At 42.9% G+C, this 25,665-nt stretch overlaps 1 protein-coding gene and 1 pseudogene across 1 annotated transcript in view; both read left to right on the top strand.

Moving 5' to 3' along the window:
• The window catches only part of RBFOX1 (RNA binding fox-1 homolog 1), a 2,483,424-nt gene that overhangs the window by 53,093 nt on the left and 2,404,666 nt on the right, over positions 1 to 25,665 (top strand).
• LOC103880284 lies at positions 7,238 to 8,407 on the top strand (annotated as a pseudogene).

The raw sequence follows: 25,665 nt of genomic DNA, 5'->3' as shown, positions 1-25,665 counted from the left end.
GGGTTTCACCATGTTGGCCAGGCTGGTCTCGAACTCCTGACCTCCAGGTGATCCACCTGCCTTGGGCTCCCAAAGTGCTGGGATTACAGGCTTGAGGCTGTGCGCCCAGCCAGATTTAAGGGACTTTCAAGAGGTTTGTGTGACTGGAGCCTGCAGGGCAAGCGAGAGAATCAGGAAATGAGGCTGGAGAAAGAGAAGGGCTAGGTCATGCAGGGTGTCACATTAGGATGTTGGAGCTTTTCACGAGTGGTCCCGCCTTGGGCATCCCTCATAGCTACTCCGTGTACCAGCTTCCCCGCTGGTGAAATAAAGGGCTGATGAAGGGATGGACTGAGATAGTGTGTGCCCAGTAAAGGTGAGCTTTTTCGTTTTGAACCCATAGAGCCATGCGAGCCATTGAAAGTGAGTGATCTGTTTGGAGGCACCTTCTGAAGTGATTGCTTTGGTCCCTGTAAGGAGTGTAGATTGTCACAGGGCCAGGGTAGAACAGGGAGGCCAGTCAGGAGGCGTTTGCCGTCAAACAGCTGGAGGTGGTGGTGGCTTGGTTTATGGTGGTGTCAGGAGAGTGGCTGAGCAGTGAATGGATTTGAGAAAGATTGAGGAGGTAAAACCCACATGACCTGGTCACTGAATGTGGGCTGGGTGGGCTGGAGGGATGGTAAGAAAGAATGAGAAGAAAAACGTACTGCAGGTTACTTGAGGTCCCTTTGTGAAGAGGAATGTTTGTGTTTATGATGAAGATGTCTAGACTTTGAAAGGCCATTTGTAGTGCTTTTTTTTTTTTTTTTTTTAAACAGCCAAGAACTCCTCCTTCTCAAAAAAAAAATAAGAATTTTTTTTGCCCTGATTTATCACAGAGCGATGGACGTTCATTTGCTTTAATGAGAAACGCGGACTGCCATTAAGAAAGCATATTAAATTAATCTGGATTGCTGTGAGGGAGTTAAATCTATTTAGATGTGTACCAGTGTTACTATAATAGTTTGGTCTCAACCCATTTCCGGCCTGTGGCTGCAGGAGGTGGACTCCCAGCTTGCTTGCTTTGAAAGATCCCAGCAACAAGCACATTTGGCATTTCCAGCCAAACCCACTTTGTGCAGCGAAGGAAAAGTTGAGGAGGGCCTCTGTTGTTTTTCCCCCAAATCGTTTGCCAGAAATGTGGCTGGGGGCTTCACGGCTGATTTTCTCAGTTTTAATCTTGCTGTGGAAAGCCTGTACCAACACTCAGCCATATTATTAATCCACAGCTCCAGCCTGGACTGTGATGTGTTTTTCCTTTGAGTGACACAACCTTGTTTTCCATTAAGACTCAATGCAAATAGACGCTCATGCACCATCACCACCGCTCCCCCTGATTGGTGGAGGGAAGTCAGTGAGTGCTTCTCATTTGCTGTTCATGTTGGAGGTTTGTTTTTTTTGAGACGGAATCTCTCTCTCTTGCCCAGGTTGGAGTGCAGTGGCGCGATCTCGGCTCACTGTAACCTCTGACTCCCTGGTTCAAGCAATTCTCCTGCCTCAGCCTCCCAAGTAGCTGGGTTTACAGGCGCACACCCACCATGCCCAGCTAATTTTTGTGTTTTTAGTAGAGACGGGGTTTCACCATGTTGGCCAGGATGGTCTTGATCTCCTGACCTCGTGATCTGCCTGCCTCGGCCTCCCAAAGTGTTGGTATTACAGGCGTGAGCCACTGCGCCTGGCCTGGAGTTGTTTTTAAAAGCATATTTCTCTCAAAGTAACTCTGGGGTGTCTTGCTGTGGCTTGGGCAAAGCTTTGGATTTTCTGGAGGTGGAAAGTCAAACTTCATATAGAATTTGGAGACTGGGCACTATGGCTCATGCCTGTAATCCCCGTACTTTGGGAGGCTGAGGTGGGTGGATCATTTGAGGCCAGGAGTTCGAGACCCTGGGCAACATGACGAGACCCTGTTTCTACTAAAAATACAGACATTAGCCAGGTTTGGTGGTGCACGCCTGTAATCCCAGCTACTTGGGAGGCTGAGGCAGGACTTACCGCTTTAACCTGGGAGGCAGAGGTGTCCTGTGTCCAAAACCCATGAAGCGTATCAGCTGGCTGAAGATAAAATCGGTCACGCTGTATTGAGATTGGAGTTGCTGTTACCACACCTCATCCCCACCCCTGCTGGGCATCCACAAATAGTCATCTTCAATGAGACGTCCCTCCTGCCCCTGGCTGCCTTATTTCATCTGCACCCAACCATAACCATTGCTTGTCAGTGGGTCTCAACCTTGGCTGCACCTTGGAATCTCCTGGGGAGATTAGACAGTACCAAGGCTCTGTCTCACTTAGCATGATGTTTTCAAGGTCCATCCACATTGTAGTATGCACCAATACTTCCATTGTATGGATACAGCACATTTTGTTTATTTATTCTTCAACCAATTGGCCATTTCGGTTGTTGCCACCTTTTGGTTATTATATATATTATATAATTCCATTTATGTGAAATGTCCAGAATAGGCAAATCTATAGAGGCAGAAGGCAGGTAAGTTGTTGCCAGGACCTGGGGGAAAGGGGAAGGGATGGAGAGTGCTTGACAGGTACAGGGTTATTTTTTTTGGGCGGGGGAGGTGTTAATGAAAATGTTTTGGAACTGGACAGAGATGATTGCTTGACATTGTGAATGTATTTAATGACCCTGAAGTCTATGCTTTCACACAGGGACTTGTATGTTATGTGCATTTGGCCTCATTAAACAAATACTGCCAGGAGCAATGGTTCATGCCTGTAATCTCAGCACTTTGGGAGGCCAAGGTGGGCGGATCACTTGAGGCCAGGAGTTCGAGACCTGCCTGGCCAACATGGTGAAAACCTGTGTCTATTAAAAATACAAAAATTAGCCAGGCGTGGTGGTGCACTCCTGTAATCCCAGCTACTTGGGAGGCTGAGGCAGGAAAATGGCTTGAACTTGCGAGGCAGAGGTTGCTGAGCTGAGATTGCACCACTGCACTCCAGCCTGGGTGACAGAACAAGACTCCGTCTCAAAAACAAAAAACAAAGCAAAAACAAAAAATACTGATGCCCATGTTTCATCCCTCAGAGATTCTGTAATAATTGATCTGGGATGCAGAGCCTGGGCACTGGGGTTTTCAGATCTCCCCAGCTGATTCTGACGTGCAGCTGTGGTTGAGAATCTTCTTTTGGAATGAACTTGTTCATGTTTTACTTGTGTTCTTTTCTAGCCTCTAGCATGCCTGTGCCTTTCTGTTTCCCTTCACGTCTTTGGGAGGTAATTTTTTCAATACAGTCTAACGACCAGCTCCCTCAAAATGCACTGGGATCCTTCTTAACCAAGTAGCTCCCCATCTCCAACTCTCACCTGCCAAGTCAGAATCTTGTGGGTGGGGCCCAGGGCTGTACATATTTAAACAGGCAGTAACCTGGGAACTATTTCTGAACACACCTAGGTTTCCCCTTGTTTGCCCTCTCCTTTTGCATTTGGACCCCTTTGTGTGCTGACCACTGGGCTGTTGCACGTGGACATAGCATAAAAAAGACAGGCCAGGTGCAGTAGCTCATACCTGTAATCCCAGCACTTTGGGAGGCCGAGGTAGGCAGATCACTTGAGGCCAGGAGTTCAAGATCTGCCTGGCGAACATGACGAAACCCCATCTCTACCAAAAATACGTAATTAGCCAGGTGTGGTGATGCACACCTTTGATCCCAGCTACTCAGGAGGCTGAGGCTGGAGAATTCCTTGAGCCCAGGAGGCAGAGACTGCAGTGAACTGAGATTGCATCATTGCACTCCAACCTGGGTGACAGAGTGAGACTCTTAAAAAAAAAAAAAATGACAGAGATGGTCCTTCCTTTATGGAGCTCTCAGTAACAATGTCCTGGCATTTGTCAGAAATACATTTGGTATGTGTAGTTGGAGTCACATGCTTGACGTACATATTGAAAGCTTCTGGGTAGGAAGAGAACAATCATCACAGCATCACAGCCTGGCATAACTGTCTCCCAGAACAGGTCTCCCTGGGGAGACTGAGTCGACAACTCTGAAATCAGAGCTCAAATCCAAGTTCTATATTTCCCTTAGTAATGTACATGATGTAAAACAGTTTTTGTATTAGTTATCTATTGCTGTGTAACAATATTACTGCAAACTTTGTGGCTAGAGACAGCACAGAGTTACCACTGCATGATTTCTGTGGGTCAGGAATGCAGGCGTCACTTTGCTGGGTGCTACAGCCATAGTGTCAGCCAGGGCTCGGTTCTCATCTGGAGGCTTGACCGGTGATGGATCCGCTTCCAGGCTCATCTAGTTGTTGGCAGCATTCAGTTCCTTGCAGGCTGCTGGACTTAGGGCCCCAGTTTCTTGCTGCTCTCAGCTTCTTGCCAAATGGGCCTCTCCATCTGGCCACTCATGACATGGCAGCTCACATCTTCAAAGCCAGCAAGACAGATAGCCTCTTAGCAAGACAACATCCTCTCTAAAATAATCACTACATCCCATCACCTCTGGCATATTCTCTTGGTTATAAGAAAGTCCTAGGTCCCACCCACGTTCACAGGGAGAGGTTATACAAGGGTGTCAGTACCAGGATGGGAGGCATCTGGTTGCCACAGTTTTCTCTACATAGAATGGGGATAATTATGCTTCTTACCTCCAGGACTGTAGTGCATATTAAATGAGAGGATGCATGAATACCACTTATCAGAGAGTAAGGACCTCATAAATATTAACTTCTCTGTTCTTTATTATTACTACCATTGTTAATATCATTAGGTCAACACTGGTCATTGGTCTCCTGCCTGTGAAAGGCGTCTCCCTCCATTGCCCCTGGGTTCCCCGTGAGCTTCTCCTGTGTTGTTCTCACGGATGTCCTCTTCATCCAGTCTTGGAGATCTAATCTTGAGCCCTGAATCTTTTTTCCAATCTGACTTGTCTGAAGCATGCACTAAGCTAGCTGGACATTCAGATTGGGTGTAGCATTTTATAAAAAGCAGCATCTCCATCTGTGTTAGATGCATCTTTGAGGGACTATGTTTCTGGTGGCCTCTCATGACTTGGTCTCTTCCTCATTTAGGATTCTTTGCTAGAACAGCAAGAGACAGCTTCCCATTCTGTCCTGTAAGTCTGCATCCTCACTGCCTTCAAATTTCCCACTTGGGAGATGTTGACATCCCCAGAACCCGTTGAATCTTTTTAATTGAAAAGAGTGTGAATGCTCTGGGTCAGATACTGTGCTTGGTTCCAGGGATCCGAAAAAGTCAACGAGACAAATCCTTGGTTCTCACTGAGCTCACAGGTCAATAGAGGAATTTATTTTTTAATTAAAAAGTTGTTTTTACAATAGAACTCTTGAACATATTTCTCCTTTCTGACATTTTGTATTATTTGACCAACCTCTTTTTCCCTCCCGGTGCTCCTGCCAACCACCATTCATTCTTTCTTTTTTTTTTTTTTAACTTCTCTGAGTTATTTTTTTATTTTTATTTTTTGAGATGGAGTCTCGCTGTGTCACCCAGACTGGAGTGCAGTGGTGCAATCTTGGCTCACTGCAACCTCTGCCTCCTGGGTTCAAGTGATTCTTCTGTCTCAGCCTCCTGAGTAGCTGGGATTACTGGCATGCGCCACCACACCCTGCTAATTTTTGTATTTTTAGTAGAGATGGGGTTTCATCATGTTAGTGAGGCTGGTCTTGAACTCCTGACCTCGTGATCTGCCCGCCTCAGCCTCCCAGTGTGCTGGGATTACAGGCATGAGCCACCATGCCTGGCCAACTCTTTTAGATTCCACATATATTTGAGATCATGTGGTTATTTGTCTTTCTGAGCTTGGCTTAGTTTGCTTTTCATAATGTCCTCCAGGTTCATCCATGTTGTTGCAAATGACAGGATTTTCTTCTTTGTAAGGGCTGAATGGTATTCCATTGTATATATATATATTCCTTATCCATTCATCTTTTGATGGGCACTTAGGTTGCTGCTGTGTATTGGCTATTGTGCAGTGAGCATGGGAGTGTGGTATCTCTTCAACAGACTGACTTCAGCTCCTTTGGATATATACCCAGATGTGTGACTGCTGGATCATATGGCAATTCTACTCTTAATTTTTTTAGGCATCTCTGTACTATTTCCCATAATGGCTGTACTAATTTACATTCCCAAGATAGCATGTAAGCATTCTCTTGCATTCTCACTGACACTTGTTACCTTTCATCTTTTTTATTATAGTCATTCTAATAGATGTCAGGTAACATATCATTGTGGATTTAATTTACAATTCCTTGATAATTAGTAATTTTAAGCAGTTTTCATATACCTGTTGGTCATTTGTATGTCTTTTAGAAAGGTCTACTTAGATCTTTTGCTCATTTTTTGAGTTGTTTTCTTACTATTGAGTTGTTTGAGTTCCTTATATGTTTTGGAGTTCCTTGTATATATTCTAGCCTTATGAGATGTATGGTTTGCAAATATTTTCTCCCATCCCATAGGCTGTTTCTTCAATGAAGGAGTTTAGACTTGAGGCCAAGTCTAAACTTGTACTCTCCCTTTTAAACATAGAAAACAAAGTGTAGCCCAGACACTTTTGTAGGCAACAGTGTCAAGCTAGAATTGAATACAATGTTATTTTTCCATTGAATTAACTTTTTGTAGTCATAGCAGTAAACAGTGAGTCCTTTGGAAAGAAATGTATTTAGGTAAAAGACGTGATAAGCTGCCCTTTCCACAAAAGGCAGCCACACTTAAGTGCCCATTGATGGTTGCTAGATCTACTGATGGTTTAAGAAAATTTGGAAGTTTGGATTTTTATGTGAAATTTTCTAATTATTACATGTTAGATCAAATAAAAAATACCTTGTGGTTCAAACAAAATACATTGTAGGCAGTTGGTTTGTAACTTCTGTAGTGAGAGTTGTAACAAGAGACTATTGAATTTTGAAGGAATAGTAAGATTAAATCTTGGGAGAGTGTTGGTGTAAATAAGTCTAAGAATGATGGCATTTTGATTTCTAGAGCACTCCAAACTAAACATCTCCCCCTCCCCTCCCCCTCCCCTCTCCTCTCCCTCCCCCTCCCCCCCCCCCTCCTTCCCACTCCCTCCCCCATCCTCTCCTCTCCCTCCCCCCACCCTCTCCTCTCCCTCCCCATCCCCTCTCCTCTCCCTCCCCCTCCCCTCCCCTCCCCTCTCCTCTCCTCTCCTCCCCTCCCCTCTCCTCTCCTCTCCTCTCCTCTCCTTTTTTTCATTTCACTTCTCTTCTATGTAGAGTTTGATTCTTCACAACTTGGCTGGAAACATTCATGAAGACTACCTGCTATGCTAGAGGTTGGCTTGTTGGGAGAAACAAAGGAAAAGAGGCAGAAAAAAAGCAATAAAAATGATACCGAGAATGTTGAGAAATTCAGTGTTTTGCAGAGTGCAGGCAGGACTGAGTTTGAGATAGCTGGAATTGTGTGTTCTATGTGATTTAAAAAATATATACATTAAAATGCACAGATCTTAAGCATTCAATTTGATGGGTTTTGACTTGCATACACCCACACAACCATCATGCCAAACAAAATTTAGAATGTTTCTATGGCCCTGGAAAATTCTTTCGTAGCCCTGTCACACAACCCTGTAGACTTCCAGGGGCAACTACTATTCTAACAATTTCCATCACAGTAAATTAAATTTGCCAGTTCTTGAGCTTCATTTAAATGGAATCATATGGTGTGCACTCCGTCATGCCTGGCCTTGTTTTTGCTCAAAAAGAAAATGTTATAGAAATCAGTCCATACTATGCATATCAGTGGTTCTCTTTTATTTTTTTTCACATTTAGTTGATAAGTGGCAGTCCATTGAATGCATACTTCATAATTTGTTATTTATCTACCAGTCAATAGGCATTTGTTTCCAGTTTTTGCTTATTATGAATAAAACTTCTGTGACTAAATATTTACCAAACTGTGTGTGAATGTATTCTCATTCTCTTAGGTACATACTCGGAGTAGAATTGCTGAGTCAGGGTAGATGTGTGTTTCACTTTATGAGAAACTGTTAAACCGTTTTCCAGCTCTTCTGGGGACGTTGTCTGCAGGCACTCAGAATGGTCCAGCATTTGACATACCGACGTAGGCTTTCCTACAATACAGCCTCTAACAAAACTAGGCTGTCCCGAACCCCTGGTAATAGAATTGTTTAGCTGTATACCAAGAAGGTTGGGAAAGCACCAAAATCTGCATGTGGTGTGTGCCCAGGCAGACTTTGAGGGGTTCGTGCTGTAAGAATCTTTAAAGTTCTTATGAGATTGTCCAAAACAAAGAAACATGTCGCAGGGCCTATGGTGTTTCCATGTGTAAAGCAAATGTGTTCGTGATATCGCCGCGGTTCTTTATCGAGGAGCAGAAAATCGTTGTGAAAGTGTTGTAAGGCACAAGCACAGAGTCAGAAAGCTAAATAAAAAAAAATGAAACTTTTGAGCAGTAAAATGAAAAGACGCCATGTAAAAATAAAAATTAAAAAAATAAACCGCTTTCCAAAGTGGTTTCACCCTTCCTCACGCTTCACCTAGGAAAGTTCCAGTTGTTCTTACATTCTCGCCAACATCTGCCCTTGCCGTTATTTTTGATGACGGCCATTTCAGTCGCTGAGTTTTCTATGTTGACTTTGTATCTAGAAATATTTCTAACTCAATTTGGTGAGCTTTTTGTGGACTTCATGGGCCTTTCCGACGTATACAATCCTGTCGTTTGCAAATGATGATAGCTTTTCTTCTTTTCCTTGTAATTTTTATGCATGTTTTAATTTTTTTTCCCTATTGAACTAACTGGGAATTCTAGTAAAATTGTGGATACAAGTGGGGATAATGGATATCCTTGTCTTATTCCTGATCTTAAGGGGAAAATATTCATTGTTTTACCGCTAAATATGATGTTAGCTATAGGTTTTTTTTTTTTTTTTTCCTAGATGCAGTTGATCCCACTGAGGAAGTTTCCTTTTTTTTCTAGTTTCCTCAGGTATAAAAATCATGAATGGGTGTTACATTTTGTCAAATGCTTTTTTTGGTATGTATTGAGAAAATCGTAAGTTTTTTTTTTTTTTTTTCCTTTTTTCTCTTAGCGTGTTGAGTTACTCTAACTGCATTTTGAATGATGAACCAGTCTTACATTCCTGAGATAAATCTCATTTGGTCGTGTTGTATTATCCTTTTAATGGATTGCTATATTCGATTTGCAAATATTTTATTAAAGATTTTTGCATCAACTTTCATGAAGGATATTGATGTGTTTTTTTTTTTTTTGTATGCACGTATGCCAGCCTTAAAAATGGGTTGAAAGTAGCCTCATCTCAGGACACAAGGGCATAACAATGATACGATTGGTTTTTGGGGACTCGGGAGAAAGGGTGGGAGCGAGTGAGGGATAAAGACTATACACAGGTACAGTGTACAGTGCTTGGGTGATGGGTGCATCAAAATCTCAGAAATCACCACTAATGAATTTATTCATGGAATTGTGTGTTCTATGTGATTTAAAAAATATATACATTAAATATATACCAATCACCACCCATTCCCCAAAAACCTATTGAAATAATAATAATAAGAAGAAAGTGTCCTCATCTCTATTATTTTCTGAAAGAATTTAAGTAATATTTTTATTATTTATTTTTTGAAGATTTGATGAAATTTGCCAGTGAAGAGATCTGGGACTTGGCTTTTCTTTGTGGGAGAATGTTCACTTATGAATTCAATTTATATGATAACTGTAAAACTTTTCATATTTTCTAGTTGCTTTTTTTGGTTTTGGTACTTTGTGGTACTTTGTTCATTTCATCTAGGTTGTTGAATTTATTCACAAAATGAATGACAGTTTTAAAAAACAAAATTTTTGAAAAGCAAAGTGTCGTTCATTTTGTCTGTTTTATTATTCTTTTAGTATCTGTAGTGATGTCCTCTCTTTAATTGCGGATATTAGTAATTTGTGTGTTTCTTTCTGTCTGTCTCTGTCTCTCTCTCTCTGAATCTCAGTCTCACTCTCTCTCTCTTTCTCTCTCTCTCTCCCTCTCTCCCTCCCTCCTTCCCTCACTCCCTCCTTCCCTCTGTCTCTCTCTCTGTCTCTCTGTTCTGATCATTCTTTCTAGGTTTATTTTTGGTAGACAGCCCTCAAAGTGGCTTCCAATAGCCTCTGCCTCTTGATATCCACATCCTTGTGTAATCTCCTCCTTTTGTGTGTGAACTAAACCTGGTGACTCAATTCTAATGAATAGAACATGGAGAAAGTGATGGGATATTACCTTCGAGACCAGTTTACAGAAAGATCCTTGCTTCCATCTTGTTTGTCCTTTCTTGCTTTCCTACTTGCTTGTTCTAATGGAAGCCAGCTACCATCATGGAGAAGTTCACATGGCAAGGAATTGAGGGAAGCCTGCAGCCAGCAGCCACTGAGGCCCTCAGTCCAATAGCCTGCACGTGTTTACAGACTTCCAACAGCTATATAAGTGAGCTTGGGGCCGGGCGCAGTGGCTCATGCCTGTAATCCCAGCACTTTGGGAGGCCGAGGTGGCAGATCACGAGTTCAGGAGATCGAGACCATCCTGGCTAACACGGTAAAACCCTGTCTCTACTAAAAATACAAAAAATTAGCCAGAAGTTGTGGTGGGTGCCTGTAGTCCCAGCTACTCGGGAGACTGAGGCAGGAGAATGGCGTGAACCCAGGAGGCAGAGCTTGCACTGAGCTGAGATTGCACTACTGCACTCCAGCCTGGGTGCCAGAGTGAAACTCCGTCTCAAAAATAAAATAAAATAAAATTAAAAAGTGAGCTTGGTTACAAAGCTCCATCTCCTTAGTAAATCCTTGAGTTAACTGCAGCCTTGGCTGACACCTTGATTGCAGTCTTATAAAAGAACCACGTGTTACAGCCACCTATATGAAACCCTATAGAAACTGTGAGAGAACAAATGTTTGCTGTTTTAAGTCACTAAGTTTTAGGGTAATTTGTTGTACAGCAATAGATAGCTAATAGAGTGTTTATTGATTTTATTCATTAAGAAACCAACTTTTGTTGATTTTCCCTATTCATGTTTTTTTATTTCACTGATTTCTCTCTTACTTTTATTTTCTTTCTTATGATTACTTTAAGCTTTATTTGCTCCTCTTTAGCTTCTTTAAGTTCCAGTTTAGATCATTCATTTTATAGCTTTCTTATTTTTTAATATAGGCATTTAATGTAGTAAACATCCAGGCTAGTGTTCGTTTATGTATGTATCACAAATTTCAATATATTGTTTTTTGGTTATCATACAGTTCAAAGGATTTTCTAATTTCCCTCATATTTTAGTCTTTGGGCATTTAGAAGTGACTTATTTAATTGCTAAATATTTGGTAATTTTCCAGATAACTTATTTTGAGTGATTTTTAATTAAATTCCTTTGTCAGAGAAATCATGTTTTTGATTTCAGTATTTTCTAAGTTTAATGAGACTAGCTTTATGGAGCAGCAGCATATGGTCTCTCTTAATGAATGTTCCATAACCACTTGAAAAGAATGTGTATTCTGTAGTTTTTGGGTCTGTCATACTATAAATATCAAGTAGGTCAAGTTGGTTGATTGTGTCATTCAAATTTAATATTTGCCTACTAATTTTTTCTGGTTGCTTTAATAGTTACTTAGAATGGAATGTTAAAAGTCTTACAGTGCAGTCGATGAATTTGTCTTTCAATTATTGCATCATATATTTTGAAGCTCTGTTAATAGGTACAGCATACGTTTTTAGGGTTATTTTGTCTTGTTTATAAATTGACACTTTATTATTATTAAACAACCATTTTTACCCCTAGTAATGCTCTTTGTCTAGAGGTTGATTTTGTCTGATATTATTCATGCCAAACCAGCTCTCTGACACTTAGTGTTAATTAACAGTAAGATTAACAGCATATAGTTAATCTTGCTTTTTTTGGTTTAATTTGTCAATCTGTGCCTTGTACCTGGAGCGTTTAGGCCATTTATATTTAATGTAATTATGGATATGGTCAGGTTTAAGTCTATCTTGGCTTTTATTTTCTATTTGTATCCTCCATTCTTTGTTCTTCCATTTCTCTTTTACCGCCTTCTTTTGGGTTAATACTTTTTTTCTAGTATTTTGTGTGTGCTTTTTTGGGGTGTTGCTTTGGTTGATAAAGAAAACTTCAAGCTAGAAAATGACCTATATTATTTACGATTCAGGAATACAGCTGCCTTAAGCTTAGACTCACAGAGGCTGCTGGTCTTTACTGGAGTGGATGCCTCACTGGTTTTATTAATATTATCATCATGGTGTTGATGGATTCCTATAGCACAGGGCACATTGGATAGTAACCTTATTCTCCCTGGGATTTTCTGTCAGGCTGTGCCACGTGAGCTGCACAGGCAGAGGATTATTTGCAGACAAGCCATAGAAGGCTCAGTCTGCAGTAAATGCTAGTCTTTTGGAGTCTGTATTTCAGTTCCACGGTCAAGCTGTGTCTCTCTCTAGGGGCTTCCAGACTTCTGTTTGCTGTCACCTCTCTTTCCATCACAGCTGCTTCCCTCAGTTTGTTAGGAGGCAGGGAACATTCTGAAACCCTGGAGAAAAGCTGGCTGTGGGAGTCACAGATGCCAGTGTTTTAGGTAAACTTCAGACATGCTTCTGACGTTGAGGGGCTTGATTCCAAACAGCACTCGGGTCCCTTCCTCTCTCCTCCACCACAGTGCATATTATATGAAAAAGGAACCAGGCCTTATAGGTGTTGAATTATTATTCACTCCATTCCTCTTTTTTTTTTTTTTTTTTTTTGCTTTGTTTATGACTTAGATTGATTCTGAATCTCTTGTACCTGGACTCCTATGAAAATTCCAATATAGCAAAAATGATTAAAATTGAATTGCCCATAGAAGCTGAGATGTCTTTTTTCCCCTGGAGCTAGGTTCAGCATCTAAATAAGGGAGGAGGCCCACACCCTGCATATCAGCCTTTCAAACAAGGCACAGTGGGAGTACCTGAGTTTGGATCCGTAAATACAAAACAGGAAATCTTAAATGGAACTTTTCTCGATTTTTTCTTAAAGATCTAATATGAGATTATAGCTTTGATCATAACTTAATTTTTCATTTCCATTTGAACTTTAATTTTACTTAAATTTCCTTCTGACAAATCTCCAAAGGAATATTTAAGTGACACAGCATAATGCTGGCAGATTATTCATATATCAGCCCTCAGGCTACCAAGGAAGGCTTCATCATCTCAGAGTGAGTTTTATTGGAATCTGTAGCTCACAAAATATTGCTTTCTGACAGCTCCTGTGCAGTAGAATTTAAAGGCTTAAGTTTTGGGAGGATTTACACATTGGTAGCATCCTCTGCTATACCTTTTAGGGATATTAAATCAGAAGGCTCCCCAGTGGTAGTCCTGTAGATGGGTGTTCTGTAGTCCTCCCACATTTATATTACAGGTATGTGGGTCTTGGAACAGCTCTTTGTCCTCCTACTTTTTGAACCTCATTGGGGTAACTGTGTTCTTCTGTCCTGTGCCCTTTAGGGGAGTTGAGTCTGTCGTGGTGATCGTATCTCAGTGCTGCAGAAAGCCAGCTTTGCTTCGTTCATTTGTTCATTCATTCATTCATTGAATAAATACCTATTAAGCTCCTCTTATTACCAGATACTCTTCTAAGTCCTGGGGACATTAGTAGTGAATAAATCAGATACTGTGGCTCTGTTCATGGAGCTCATGGGCTAGTAGGGAAGACAGAAGAAATTAGACTCATAAACATACAACTAAATCTATCATAACTGGTGGTGAGAGCTATGAAGGAAATAATTTCTCTGTGGAAGAGGAATTTCAGCTGAGAGCTGGAGGACTGGTAGGAGTTAGCCAGATAAAGTGATTTTTATTCCCCCAAACAATATAGAGATGTGTTTTCATTTGCATTTCTCCTATTTCCCGCGAATTTGAACCTCTTCATGACATTCCTGGCTATTTGAATCTTGTTTCATGAAATTTGCCTATTCATGTCCTTTACCTTTTTTTCAATTCTTTGTCTTTTGCTTATTGACTTGGGGGAGTTTTGCCTTTGACAGGTAGGTTTTCATCCACCTGCAGCTTGTGTGATGTAGCATGACTCAGGTGGGCTTTGCAAGGGGGTAGGTACTGAATGAAGATGGCGCGTGTGGAGAAGTCTGAACGGGTAGCCTTACAGAATGCTGGTTTGGTCAGATCAGCCTGGGACCAAGTTGAGTACCACATGTTTCAGAATCAGTGAGGGACTGGTTTCACCTGCCACACTTAATTCCAGAAGCTGGGGCTCATATTAAAGAGAGATCAAGTGTTCCTATTCTGAGCCTGGCACCATACAGGCTTTTATTGTGATCAGCAACATCTTGGTAGAGATTCTTCCCATGGAGTTTCTGAAATAGCTGCTTTCTGTCTTCTGCTGGGGGTCACTTACATCTACGGAGGATGACTGAGGAGGGGGTCTGGCCGGAAATGATGGGGGGCTATTTTCATCTCAACTCTGTATCTCTAGATGTTTCCCTGGACTTCTTTAAAGACCATGTTTTACCCTATTGATTAGCAAAACAAAGTGGTTTTCAGAAACCTGCTGTTAGGATTTGTGAGATTTTATCGAATCTTCTCCATATTTCTTGCCCTTGCAAGAGATGTTTTGTGAAATTATTTTCTTGTGAAAAATAAAGTCTGTCGAAGAAGAAATGGAAAATCCCACAGATGCAGAAGCAAGGGGCACACGTGCAGATGGACACTTCTGGATGATAGGCAGCCATTGAAGGTTTTAAACAGGGAGTTATACTTCAGTTTTAGAATGGTGAGTAAGCCAGATGCGGTGGCTTATGCCTATCATCCCAGCACGTCAGGAGGCCTAGGTGGGAGGATTACTTGAGCCTAGGAGTATGGGACCAGCCTGGGAACATAGTGAGACCCCTTCTGTACAAAAAATTAAAGAATTAGCTTGATGTGTGTCACACACCTGTAGTCCCAATTAGGAGGCTGGAGGTAGCAGGATTGCTTGAGTCTGGTTGTTTGAGACCAGCATGGGCAATGTAGTGAAATCCCCCACCTCTACAAAAAACAGACACATGCACAAAAGTAGCTAGGCATGGTGGAGTGCACCGGTAGTCCCAGCTACTTGGGAGGGTGAGGTGAGAGGGTTGCTGGAGCCCAGGAGGTTGAGGCTGCGGTGAGCCAAGGTCATGCCATTGCACTCCAGTCTGTGCAACATAGCAAGACCCTGTCTCAAAAAAAAATAAAGATAGAATGGTGAGTAAAGAAGACTTAGAACCTTCACTGATATGGATAACAGTCCCTGCCAATATTCCAGATACTCCCTTTCCAAGACAGAGGTCTTCTAGGATTCTTTTTTATTTTGAGACGGAGTTTCACCCTTGTCACCCAGGCTGTAGTGCAACATAGCAAGACCCTGTCTCAAAAAAAAAATAAAGATAGAATGGTGAGTAAAGAAGATCTTAGAACCTTCACTGCATATGGATAACAGTCTCCTGGGTCCAAGTGATTTTCCAGATACTCAGCCTTTCCAAGTAGCTGGGATTAGAGGTGCATTCTAGGATTCTTTTTGTATTTTTAGTAGAGACGGAGTTTCACCCTTGTCACCCAGGCTGACCTTGAACTCCTGACCTCAAGTGATCCACCACCCTCGGCCTCCCAAAGTGCTGGGATTACAGGTGTGAGCTACTGTGCCTGGCCAGGGTCTTGTAGAATTCTGACGATTAGAGATTTATCGTGAAAGATTGAGTTAAATGCACAGCAATGCTCGGCAGAGCAAGGTAAGGTTGTTTCCGAGAGAGCGTGCCCGTTCTGCCCTGCCCTCCATCACCCGGATCACTTTATGCCTTGTGTCTGTTAGAGTCCCCGTCTGCTCTGTTCTGCTTCTTGCAGGACGGTAAGGCAAAGCATCACATCACTGTTCACAGCAAGTTTCAGCCTCCTTCATGTTCTCTGCTATCATCAGGGTTTGTGAGGATAATTTGGTCTAAGTCGAGGAGAATCATGTCTAGAAGCAGCAGCCACTGGGGGTGAGGCTTATTTCACCTTCCCCATGGCAGGCATCTCAGCAAAACTTTGGCAGTCTTTGCTGGCTGGTTAGTGCAGAAATATGAAATTACTATTTTCACTTCAACTTAAGCTTCTCCATGGCAGGGGGTGGAGTGGGGGAGCAGGAAAACCAAACAAACCACCACAAACCTGGCTGTTCCTGGGGCCTGGCAATGGAGTTGGCTACTTGCTTTTTACATTTGAGTTGGTGGGCCCCCAGGCTAGCCACTCTCAGTGCTTTGCTTGCATTTCATGCTTGCATGGTTTAGGGAGGCATCTGACAAGTCCTATTTCTGTGCTCAGACCAGGAGACTTTTCTGGCACTCAGGTGTGCAGACCCGGTTTTACTTCTCTTGAATCTGCTTCACACCCACCTGCCCAGTATTTTCTGGACTCCTGATTCTCTCCCTGCCATCTTCCCCTCCCTCCATCCATTTAAAAATAATCACGAAGGAAACACATGCTCGTGGTGAAGTTAAAATAAAACAGCAGAGAAGGACGTAGAAGAAAAAATGGATCCTCCCTTACCACTCCCCCTCCTCATGCCACTATTTTCTGAGGGAGCTACCTTCACCCCTGTTCATAGTGTGAGGTGCTTTATTGCAGACATTTTGATGCAGTCACCAACACATACCTGATCTCACACACACAGGGAATTGTGCACACATGTGCACATACACACATGCCTAGGAGCCTTAGATTTTATTTATTTATTTTGATTTATTACTACTTTTTAGAGACAGGGTCTCACTCTGTCACCCAGGCTGGAGTGCAGGCACCATCATATCTTACTGCAACCTCAAAGTCCAGGGCTTAAGCAATCCTCCCACCTCAGCCTCCTGAGTAGCTATGACTATAGGCATGTACCACCATGCCCAGGTAATTTTTTAATTTTTTATTTATAAACATGAGATCTCACCGTGTGGCCCAGGCTGGTCTTGAACTCCTGGCCTCAGGCAGTCCGCCTGTCTTGGCCTCCCAAAGTGCTGAAATTACAAGTTTGAACCACAGTACCTGACCATAATAGCTGTAATTTAAAATGGTCGTGCTTGTGGTTAAAAAATAAAGCAGTACCGAGAGGCTTACAATGAAAAATAATTGGCCAGGCTTGGTGGCTCACGCCTGTAATCCCAGCACTTTGGGAGGCCGAGGCGAGCGGATCACTTAAGTTCAGGAGTTCGAGACCAGCCTGGGCAACATAGTGAAGCCCCATCTTTACTAAAAATACAAAAAATTAGCCGGGCATGGTGGCGGGTGCCTATAATCCTAGCTACTCAGGAGGCTGAGGCAGGAGATTGCTTGAACCTGGGAGGCGGAGGTTGCAGTGAGCTGAGATTGTGCCACTACACTCCAGCCTGGGTACAGAGTGAGACTCTGTCTTAAAAAAAAAAAAAAAGGAAAAAAGAAAAAAAAATTATTTTCTGCCTTTGCCCATTGCCAAGAGGCAACAACTTTGAATTCTCTTAGCTTCAACCTCCCAGTGGTGGTGATCACCAGGGCTCAGACAATATTTATATATTGCTGGTTCTTGACTGATCTGACTGATCAATTTCAGTCGTTAGTAATTCAGATTTCTGGCTGTGATAGATGAGATTTAGCCTCATCTCAAACCCATGTCTCCCCTTCCTTTAACCTCAACAAATTGCTATTTTGACTATATTTAGTAAAATCAATGAATAGAGTTATATTATTTTGGCTATGTAAATATTATTCTTTTCAGAGCCAATAATACTAAAATGACTTTTTTTTTTCTTCTGGAGTTTATAGTTGCCTTTATTTTTACTTTCAACGATTTGTCTTTGCTATGTGTTACATTTTTTTTCCAATATTTGTCTTGTATTAAGTATACAGTCAAGTTTTCCTCTTTTGTGTCTTTTTCTGGAGATCTCTTTCACAGATTCCCAGTACTCCAATTTGCACAGCACTGCTGTCGTCCTGAGACCTCCCTGCTAAATGCAATGTGTTTTCAGCTCTGTGTTTCTCTCCCAACTCCCCTGGGCTTGGCAGTTCCAGATCGTAAGACCTTGTGGGGTTCTTGAAGGGGATCAGCTTTCTCCTTGGCTAATCCCTTTCCTTCCTCATGCTGTCTTGGCTAGAGTTTCCTCTACTCCACTTCCTGTCAACTTCCTCAAACGTACACCATGAATTTGTTAAAAATCTGGCCTTAACAAGACAGCTCCCTCTCTTTCTGGTAATTCTTGCAGATCCCTGACTTTTAAAATTCCTTTACTATCATTTTATTGGGTTTTAGGAGGAGATAAATGCTTATACTTTTGGGACATCTTCTCCTTTAAACCAGAAGTCTTACTTAGTGTTTAAAAAGTTTTTCTCAGTCTCTTTTTATCTCTTGTCGCTATCTCTCTTTCTCTCTCTATTATTTTTCACTTAGATATATCTAGTCATTGATAACAGTTCTCATAGATGAAGTAGCTCTCCTCTCAGACAAAACTAGGTGGAACTTAGTGGTTATATGCCACAGTAAGTAACACCAAAGTTGATTCATCCTGAAGTTTACCTAAAGGTTCGTAATGCCATGCCATGCTTTTTAAGTGTCTGAACCCCCTAATTTTTTAAAAATTGTTTTTTAATTTTTATAGACTTAGGGAGTACAAGTGCCATTTTGTTCCATAGATATATTGCATAGCGGTGAAGTGTGGGCTTTAAGTGTGACTATCACCTGAATGGTGTACATTGTACCCATGAAGTCATTTCTCGTTCCTCACTCCCCTCCCACTCTCTCACCCTTCTGAGTCTCCAATTTGGTAATGTCATTCAGTGCTTTTCAATTATGATTATAGAGAGTATGATTTTACAAAGGAATGAAATCCAAGAGAAGCAATTTTATTAAACTGTACCGTAAGTGTATAGATACTCACACAGAAGACCACAGTTCATCTGACCCTCAAAGACTTTACTTGCCTGGCATTTTTAGATGTATCACAGGCGTTGTTCCTTGGGTCATTTTCAAATTTAAACTGGAGCCAAAGCTTCTTTTTCTGGTCCTTTGATTTAGAGAGAGCTGCTTGTTCGTCTCTGCACACTGTGAACTGACAGGGAGCCTGAAAACTGTTTTTGGCTTAACCATGGATGCACTTTTCCTATTTTTCTCTTAAGGTTCAACTCTAATGTTACTTCCTTCCCAGAATCTTTCCTGATCTGCCCTGGAGTGGGCAGCTGAGTGTACAGGTAAAAAGTGTGGACTTTGATCCCAGCCCTTTGGGAGGCTGAGGTGGGCAGATCACTTGAGGGCAGGAGTTCGAGACCAGCCTGGCCAACATGGGGAAACCCTTTCTCTACAAAAAATACAAAAATTAACTGGGCGTAGTAGTGCCCACCTGTAGTCCCAGATACTCAGGAGACTGAGGCAGAGAATTGCTTGAACTCAGGAGGAGGAGGTTGCAGTGAGCCGAGATCATGCCACTGCACTCCAGCCTGGGCGACAGAGCCAGACTCTGTCTTGGAAAAAAAAAAAAAAAAAAAAAAAAAAAAACCAAAAAAACCTGCGGGCTTTGGAATTAGGCAGATGTGTTAAAGTCCCAGCATCAACATTTTCCAGGTATAGTGAACTCAGGCACAGTGTTCAGCATTTCTGAGTCTCTGTTTCCTCACCTGTATATGGGGGAGGGAGTGATAATTGTACCTGTCCAGGTCATTTGGCTGGGCTAGGGATTCATGGGCAGAGGCTACGCCCACATACCATTGTAAGGTTAGAATCAATTTCCAATTTATGAGCAACTTGAACAGGAGGGTTAGTGCTCAGCTGGGAAGACACCGTCTATAAACAGTAGGGTCTTGCTAGACCTGAGAAATTAATTTTTTGCTGTGCTATCGTCCATCTTTTCCTTCCTTTATTTTGGAAAAAATACTGGGGTTTGCATTATTTTTCAGAAGGAAAAGTATAGTTTGCACCAACAAACTATACTCTTTTCTTAAAAATTTTAAAAAATTTCAATAGCGTTTGGAGTCTAAGTGGTGTTTGGTCACCTGATTGAGTTGTGTAGTAGTGAAGTCTGGGATTTTAGTGCACCCATCACCTGAAGTGTACATTGTACTCATTATTTAGTTTCTTATCCCTCACCCCCACTGCCCCCGCTTCTGAGTCTTCAGTTTCCGTGATACTACTCTGTGTGTCTTTATGTACCCATAGCTTAGATCCTACTTGTAAGTGAGAACATGCAGTATTTGGTTTTCCATTTCTGAGTTACTTCACTTAGATTAATGGCCTCTAACTCCATCCAAGTTGCTCCAAAAGACATTTTTTCATTCTTTTTTATGGCTGAGTAGTATTCCATGGTATGTATGTATGTACTCATGTACATATCACATATCACACTCATACACACAGATATGTATATTAATATCACATTTTCTTTATTCACTAAGTGGTCGATGGGCATATAGGTTGGTTCCATATCTTTGCAATTGTGAATTGTGCTACAGTAAACATATGTATGCAGGTGTCTTCTTACTATCATGACTTCTCCTTTGGGTAGGTACCCAGTAGTGGGATTGCTGGATTCAGTGATAGATCTACATTTAGTTCTTTAAGATATCTCCATACTGTTTTCCATAGAGGTTGTAGTAATTTACTTTCCTACCAGCAGTGTATAATCGTTCCCTTTTCACCACATCCATGCCAACATCGATTGTCTTCTGATTTTTTAATAATAACCATTCTTGCTGGAGTAAGGTGGTATCTCATTATGGTTTTATTTTGCATTTCCCTGATGATGAGTGATGTTGAGAATTTCTTCCTATGTTTGTTGGTCATTTTATATCTTCTTTTGAGAAATGTCTATTCATGTCATGTGTCCACTTTTCGATGGGATTACGTCTTTTTTTTGCTGATTTCAAACTATGCTCTTAGTAGGGAATAATTACAGATGCTTTGGCCTCTTCTTGCTGCCAATCTAGATGCACCTTCAGCAAGCCTCAGCTGTGCCTGGGAAGTAGCTCTGACGTTGTTCCTTCTCTAGACTTCCATGGTCACTTGCTCCTTGCTACAGTGCTGTAATAACCTGTGGGCAAATCCATCCTGCCCAGTAAATCATGAGACTTGCAAGAGCAGAGGCCATGTTCTATGAATGCCTGAATTTCCCAGTACTTCAGATGGCACCTAATACCTAGAGTGGGCTCAGGAGGTGTAGAGGGGCTGCACGAATGAAACCCCATATGTATTACACAAAGGGTCGGTTTCCTATTTCATTGCATGAGAATAGCCAGGTAGATTTTACTAACATGGAATGCATGTTTGGGGCATTCTGGTCATATATAGGCCATTGTTGTGAGTGTAGCTTACTTCGGGTGAAAGAAGATCTCTGAAGCACAACTGAGAACATGTAGGCAAGTGTCTTCCAGGGCTGTTGAAACTTAGGGCGGAATTTCTCCCAATTGGGAAGACATGTCTTTTTTTTTTGAGATGGAGTCTTGCTGTGTCACTCAGGCTGGAGTGCAGTGGCATGATCTTGGCATCTTGGCTCACTGCCACCTCTGCTGCCCGGGTTCCAGCGATTTTCTTGCCTCAGCCTCACAAGTAGCTGGGATTACAGGTGCCTGTCACCGCGCCCAATAATTTTTGTGTTTTTTAGTAGAGATGGGGTTTCACCATCTTGACCAGGCTGGTCTTGAACTTCTGACCTCATGATCCACCCGCCTCAGCCACCCCAAATACTGGGATCACAGGCGTGAGACCTGGCAACATGTCTTAAATTATAGATGATATGAGATCCTTTAGACTCATCTAGGAGTCCTGAGGACACCCCAGAGACAGTCATCCTCTACAGTGGCTGATGCTGCAGATGCATGAGGGACCTGTGTGAAACTTCGTAAGATCCTTGGACAGAGACAACCAAAGATTGTCTTCAGTTACAATCCCAGAATAGAGAGTCAGACATGGCAGATTGCAGGATCTGATTTGCAGTCTTGCTGCCTCTCACATGGTGCCTCTGTTTGGCTTGCTTCGGCATGAGCAGCAGTAGGCACTTATTTGTTTAATGATGCTTAGTGACTTTTTTTTTCCCCAAGCACACCACTGAGAATGGCAGGCTCAGTGATGAGATGTAATTCCATTTTGTGCCATGTGCTGTACTGGGTGCTTTCTGTGAACAGTTTGATTTTGTCTTCACAGCTACCCGGCAAGGTGGATACCATTGCCCCCACTTTAAAGATGGGAGAATGAAAGCCCAGGCAGGGATGCTCATTGCTCAAAGTCATGCACAGCCTGTTGAAGCAGGGCAAATTGCTCCATTTGGGCCGGGCGCGGTGGCTCAAGCCTGTAATCCCAGCACTTTGGGAGGCCGAGATGGGCAGATGACGAGGTCAGGAGATTGAGAACATCCTGGCTAACATGGTGAAACCCCGTCTCTACTAAAAAAAAAAAAAATAAAAACAAAAGAAAAACAAAAAACTAGCTGGGCGAGCTGGCGGGCGCCTGTAGTCCCAGCTACTCTGGAGGCTGAGGCAGGAGAATGGCGTAAACCCGGGAGGCAGAGCTTGCAGTGAGCTGAGATCCGGCCACTGCACTCCAGCCTGGGCAACAGAGTGAGACTCCGTCTCAAAAAGAAAAAAAAAAAAAAAAAAAAAATTGCTCCATTTGCTGCAGTGGTTAGGACTTCTCATTCCATCTCCCCAAAGTCCTCTTGGATGGTCTCAAATCATGGCAGTTGATGAGGAGAGCAAGGACCAGGTGACAAGACAGCTCTAGATATGGCTGTCCCCACATTGATGTGACTCCTAGCATTAATACCATTGCTGTGTCTTTGGGAGGTTAGTCTGGAAGTGGCTTATGTTGTTCACCAGGTCCTTTCCTGTAGAACCAACAGGGTCATCTAAATATGACCTCCTTAATCTGAGACCCATGACTTCCAAGCAGACTGTGTTAGTCCGTCTTCATGCTGATGATAAAGACGTACCCAAGACTGGGAAGAAAAACAGGTTTAATGGAGTTACAGTTCCACATGGCTGGGGAGGTCTCACAATCATGGTGGAAGGCAAGGAGGAGCAAGGTATGTTTTACATGGATGGCAGCAGGCAAAGAGAGAGAGTTTGTGTAGGAGAACTCCTCTTTTTAAAACCATCAGATCTCGTGAGACTTACTCACTATTGCGAGAACAGCATGAGAAAGACTGGCCCCCATGATTCAGTTACTTCCCACTAGGTCCCTCCCACAAAATGTGGGAATTGTAGGAGCTACAGCCCAAGATGAGATTTGAGTGGGGACACAGCCAAATCATATTAAAGACTTATGGGTGGGCTTTGGAGGCTCTGGGTGGGTGGGTGGTGATGGCCTGAGGTCCCATGAAATGTATGGGATGTTTTGTGTGTCCTTTCTCTAGGTAAGGTTATGGCTTCCATCAGATTCTCAAGAGGGGTACAAAGAACAACACATATAAATAGTAATAATGATTGCATAATGTGAGCTAACATTTATGCAGCACTTTCCAAGTTTTATCTCATGAGACCCTCTTGACAATCTGATGAGCCGGATGCTGTATTATCCCCACTTGCATACAAGGAAGAAAAGAATTCAGTTGGCCGAGGTCATACAGTGGGTATGGGATGGAGCTGGAGTCCAAGCTTGGGCAACCCAACTTTCGAATGCATATATTGCGGACCACTACAGATAACCAACCTTTGGGTGGATGTGTAGCTGTTGTTTGTTAGGAAAATGTGGAGTGTGGAGTGGGGGAGTGATAGACCTGTGCCCCATGGCACAGGTAAGCTCTGCCTCTGGAGCTGCTGAGAATAGCCTTTCTCCTTCTCTTAAGGGATCTGGGAGAAGCAGTACCAGAGCTGACCTCTTCACTAGGTGCAGCAGGCACAGTGCCCCATGAAAATGCTTTCATTTCTTTTATTTACTTATTTTTCTTTTTTGAAATTGGGTCTCACTCTGTTGCCCAGGCTGGAGTGCAGTGGTGCAATCACAGCTTGCTGCAGCCTCGATCTCATGGGCTCAAGTGATCCTCCTTTCTCAGCCTCCCTCGTAGCTGGGTCTACGGGCATGCACCACCATGCCCAGCTAATTTTTTCGTTTTGTATAGAGACATGGTCTTGCTATGTTGCCTTGGCTGGCCTTGAACTTCTAAGCAATCCTCCTGCCTTGGCCTCTCAAAGTGCTGGGATTTGAGGCATGAGTCACCACACCTGGCCTCATTTCTTTTTAAAACCAGAAGATATTGGGGGGGGGGGGAAAAAAACAACTTTCAGGTCAAAGAAAACACTTAAAAATATAGTAGTGATATATATGTCTTTATACCAATACAGACAAAAAATACCTTTTTGAATTTTTTTAAATGGAGGAAAGCAGCCCACAAAAGTGAAAGTGCCCAGGGACCACATAAGTCATAATGTGACCCTGGAAAGGGCACTGGGGGCCTCTGTGAGATGCCCTTGTGTCAGCTGTTCAGAGGAACCAGTTTATCTGCCTAGGAAATTTATTTTAGTTCTGGAGCCTTATGAATCATGATGGAACCATTTGGAAGATGCATGAAGTGAAATGTACAGATCACGCTGTTGGTGGAATCTGTGGGCTGATGGGGCAAATGGCTCTGTGTACTGGAGGGAAGATGCCAGAGAGGAAGGTTCGATGAGGCCCATCTGCTATGGGACGGGGGAGGAGGCTGCCCGTCTGTCCAGGTGAAATGTCTTAAGTCAAAATTAGCATTTCCATGTTTAATTGCCCTATTATTGCCCCACAGGCCACGTAATCACCGGTGATTAAATGGAGACAGGGATGTGCTTAGAATTCATATCTTGCAGGATCTAAATCAACAGTGGAAAAGGGTACTGCTGTGATTTTACTCAGTTCCTGAGTCTGGCGTTTCTTGGAGCAGTTCCCGGGGAACGGGGTCTGCGTAGCTGCACCCCAAGCTGTCTCTGCAGGTGTTTTGTGCTGGGAGGGCTCCCCTTCTTTTCAGGGGCCAGGCAGAGAGGCAGGGGACAAGAATCCCAATTATGCCTGATGTTTGTGTAGCAGGGACCCTGTTTGTCACGTACAGAAAGTGCTTTTGCAGGGAATGAATTTAAGGTATTTTAAATTTGCTTTGCTGATGAGTGCTGTGTGTAAGAGCACCAGGAAGGTCATTATGGGAGTCTCAGTCCTGCATTGCTGCCTTCTGAAGGCTGGGAAGAAGGTGAGCTCTTCTCCCTTTTATGAAGAACACATAGGGTGGGCAGGCTGGGATGTCCACTTCTGTGCTCACATTGTCTGGAGCCTGTAGACGCACTCTGATGCCAGAGTATCAGACTCATCATGCATTCTCATAGGCCTGTCTTTGGAGAGTCACCCGGTAGTGCATAAGACAGAACTTTTGACAGGTGCCACCTGGCCCCTGTGGTTTCAAGTCCCACCTGCATTAGGTCTCCTCCCACCACCAGAGACCTCCCCTGCCCTACTCCTCTCCTTGCCGTCTGTGCTCTCAGCCATACATTGGCTGCTTTTCAGCTCCCAGCAAACCACACTCCCCTGCCACAGGGCCTTTGCATGTGTGACTTTTTGCCTGGCATTCTCCCACTTTTACTGCTCTACCCAGTTAACTCTTGTTCGTTCTTCACATCTCTAATTGAGCGCAACTTCCCTCAGATGCTTTTTCTGACTCAACAGGCTAGGGAAAGATCTCCGCCTTCTCAGATAACCTCACT

This window comes from Papio anubis, chromosome 18 (assembly GCF_008728515.1).
Source record: "Papio anubis isolate 15944 chromosome 18, Panubis1.0, whole genome shotgun sequence".
In the NCBI taxonomy this organism is placed as follows: domain Eukaryota; kingdom Metazoa; phylum Chordata; class Mammalia; order Primates; family Cercopithecidae; genus Papio; species Papio anubis.
The sequence above is the reverse complement of the archived record's forward strand: the minus strand, read 5'-3'. Positions and strand labels throughout refer to the sequence as shown.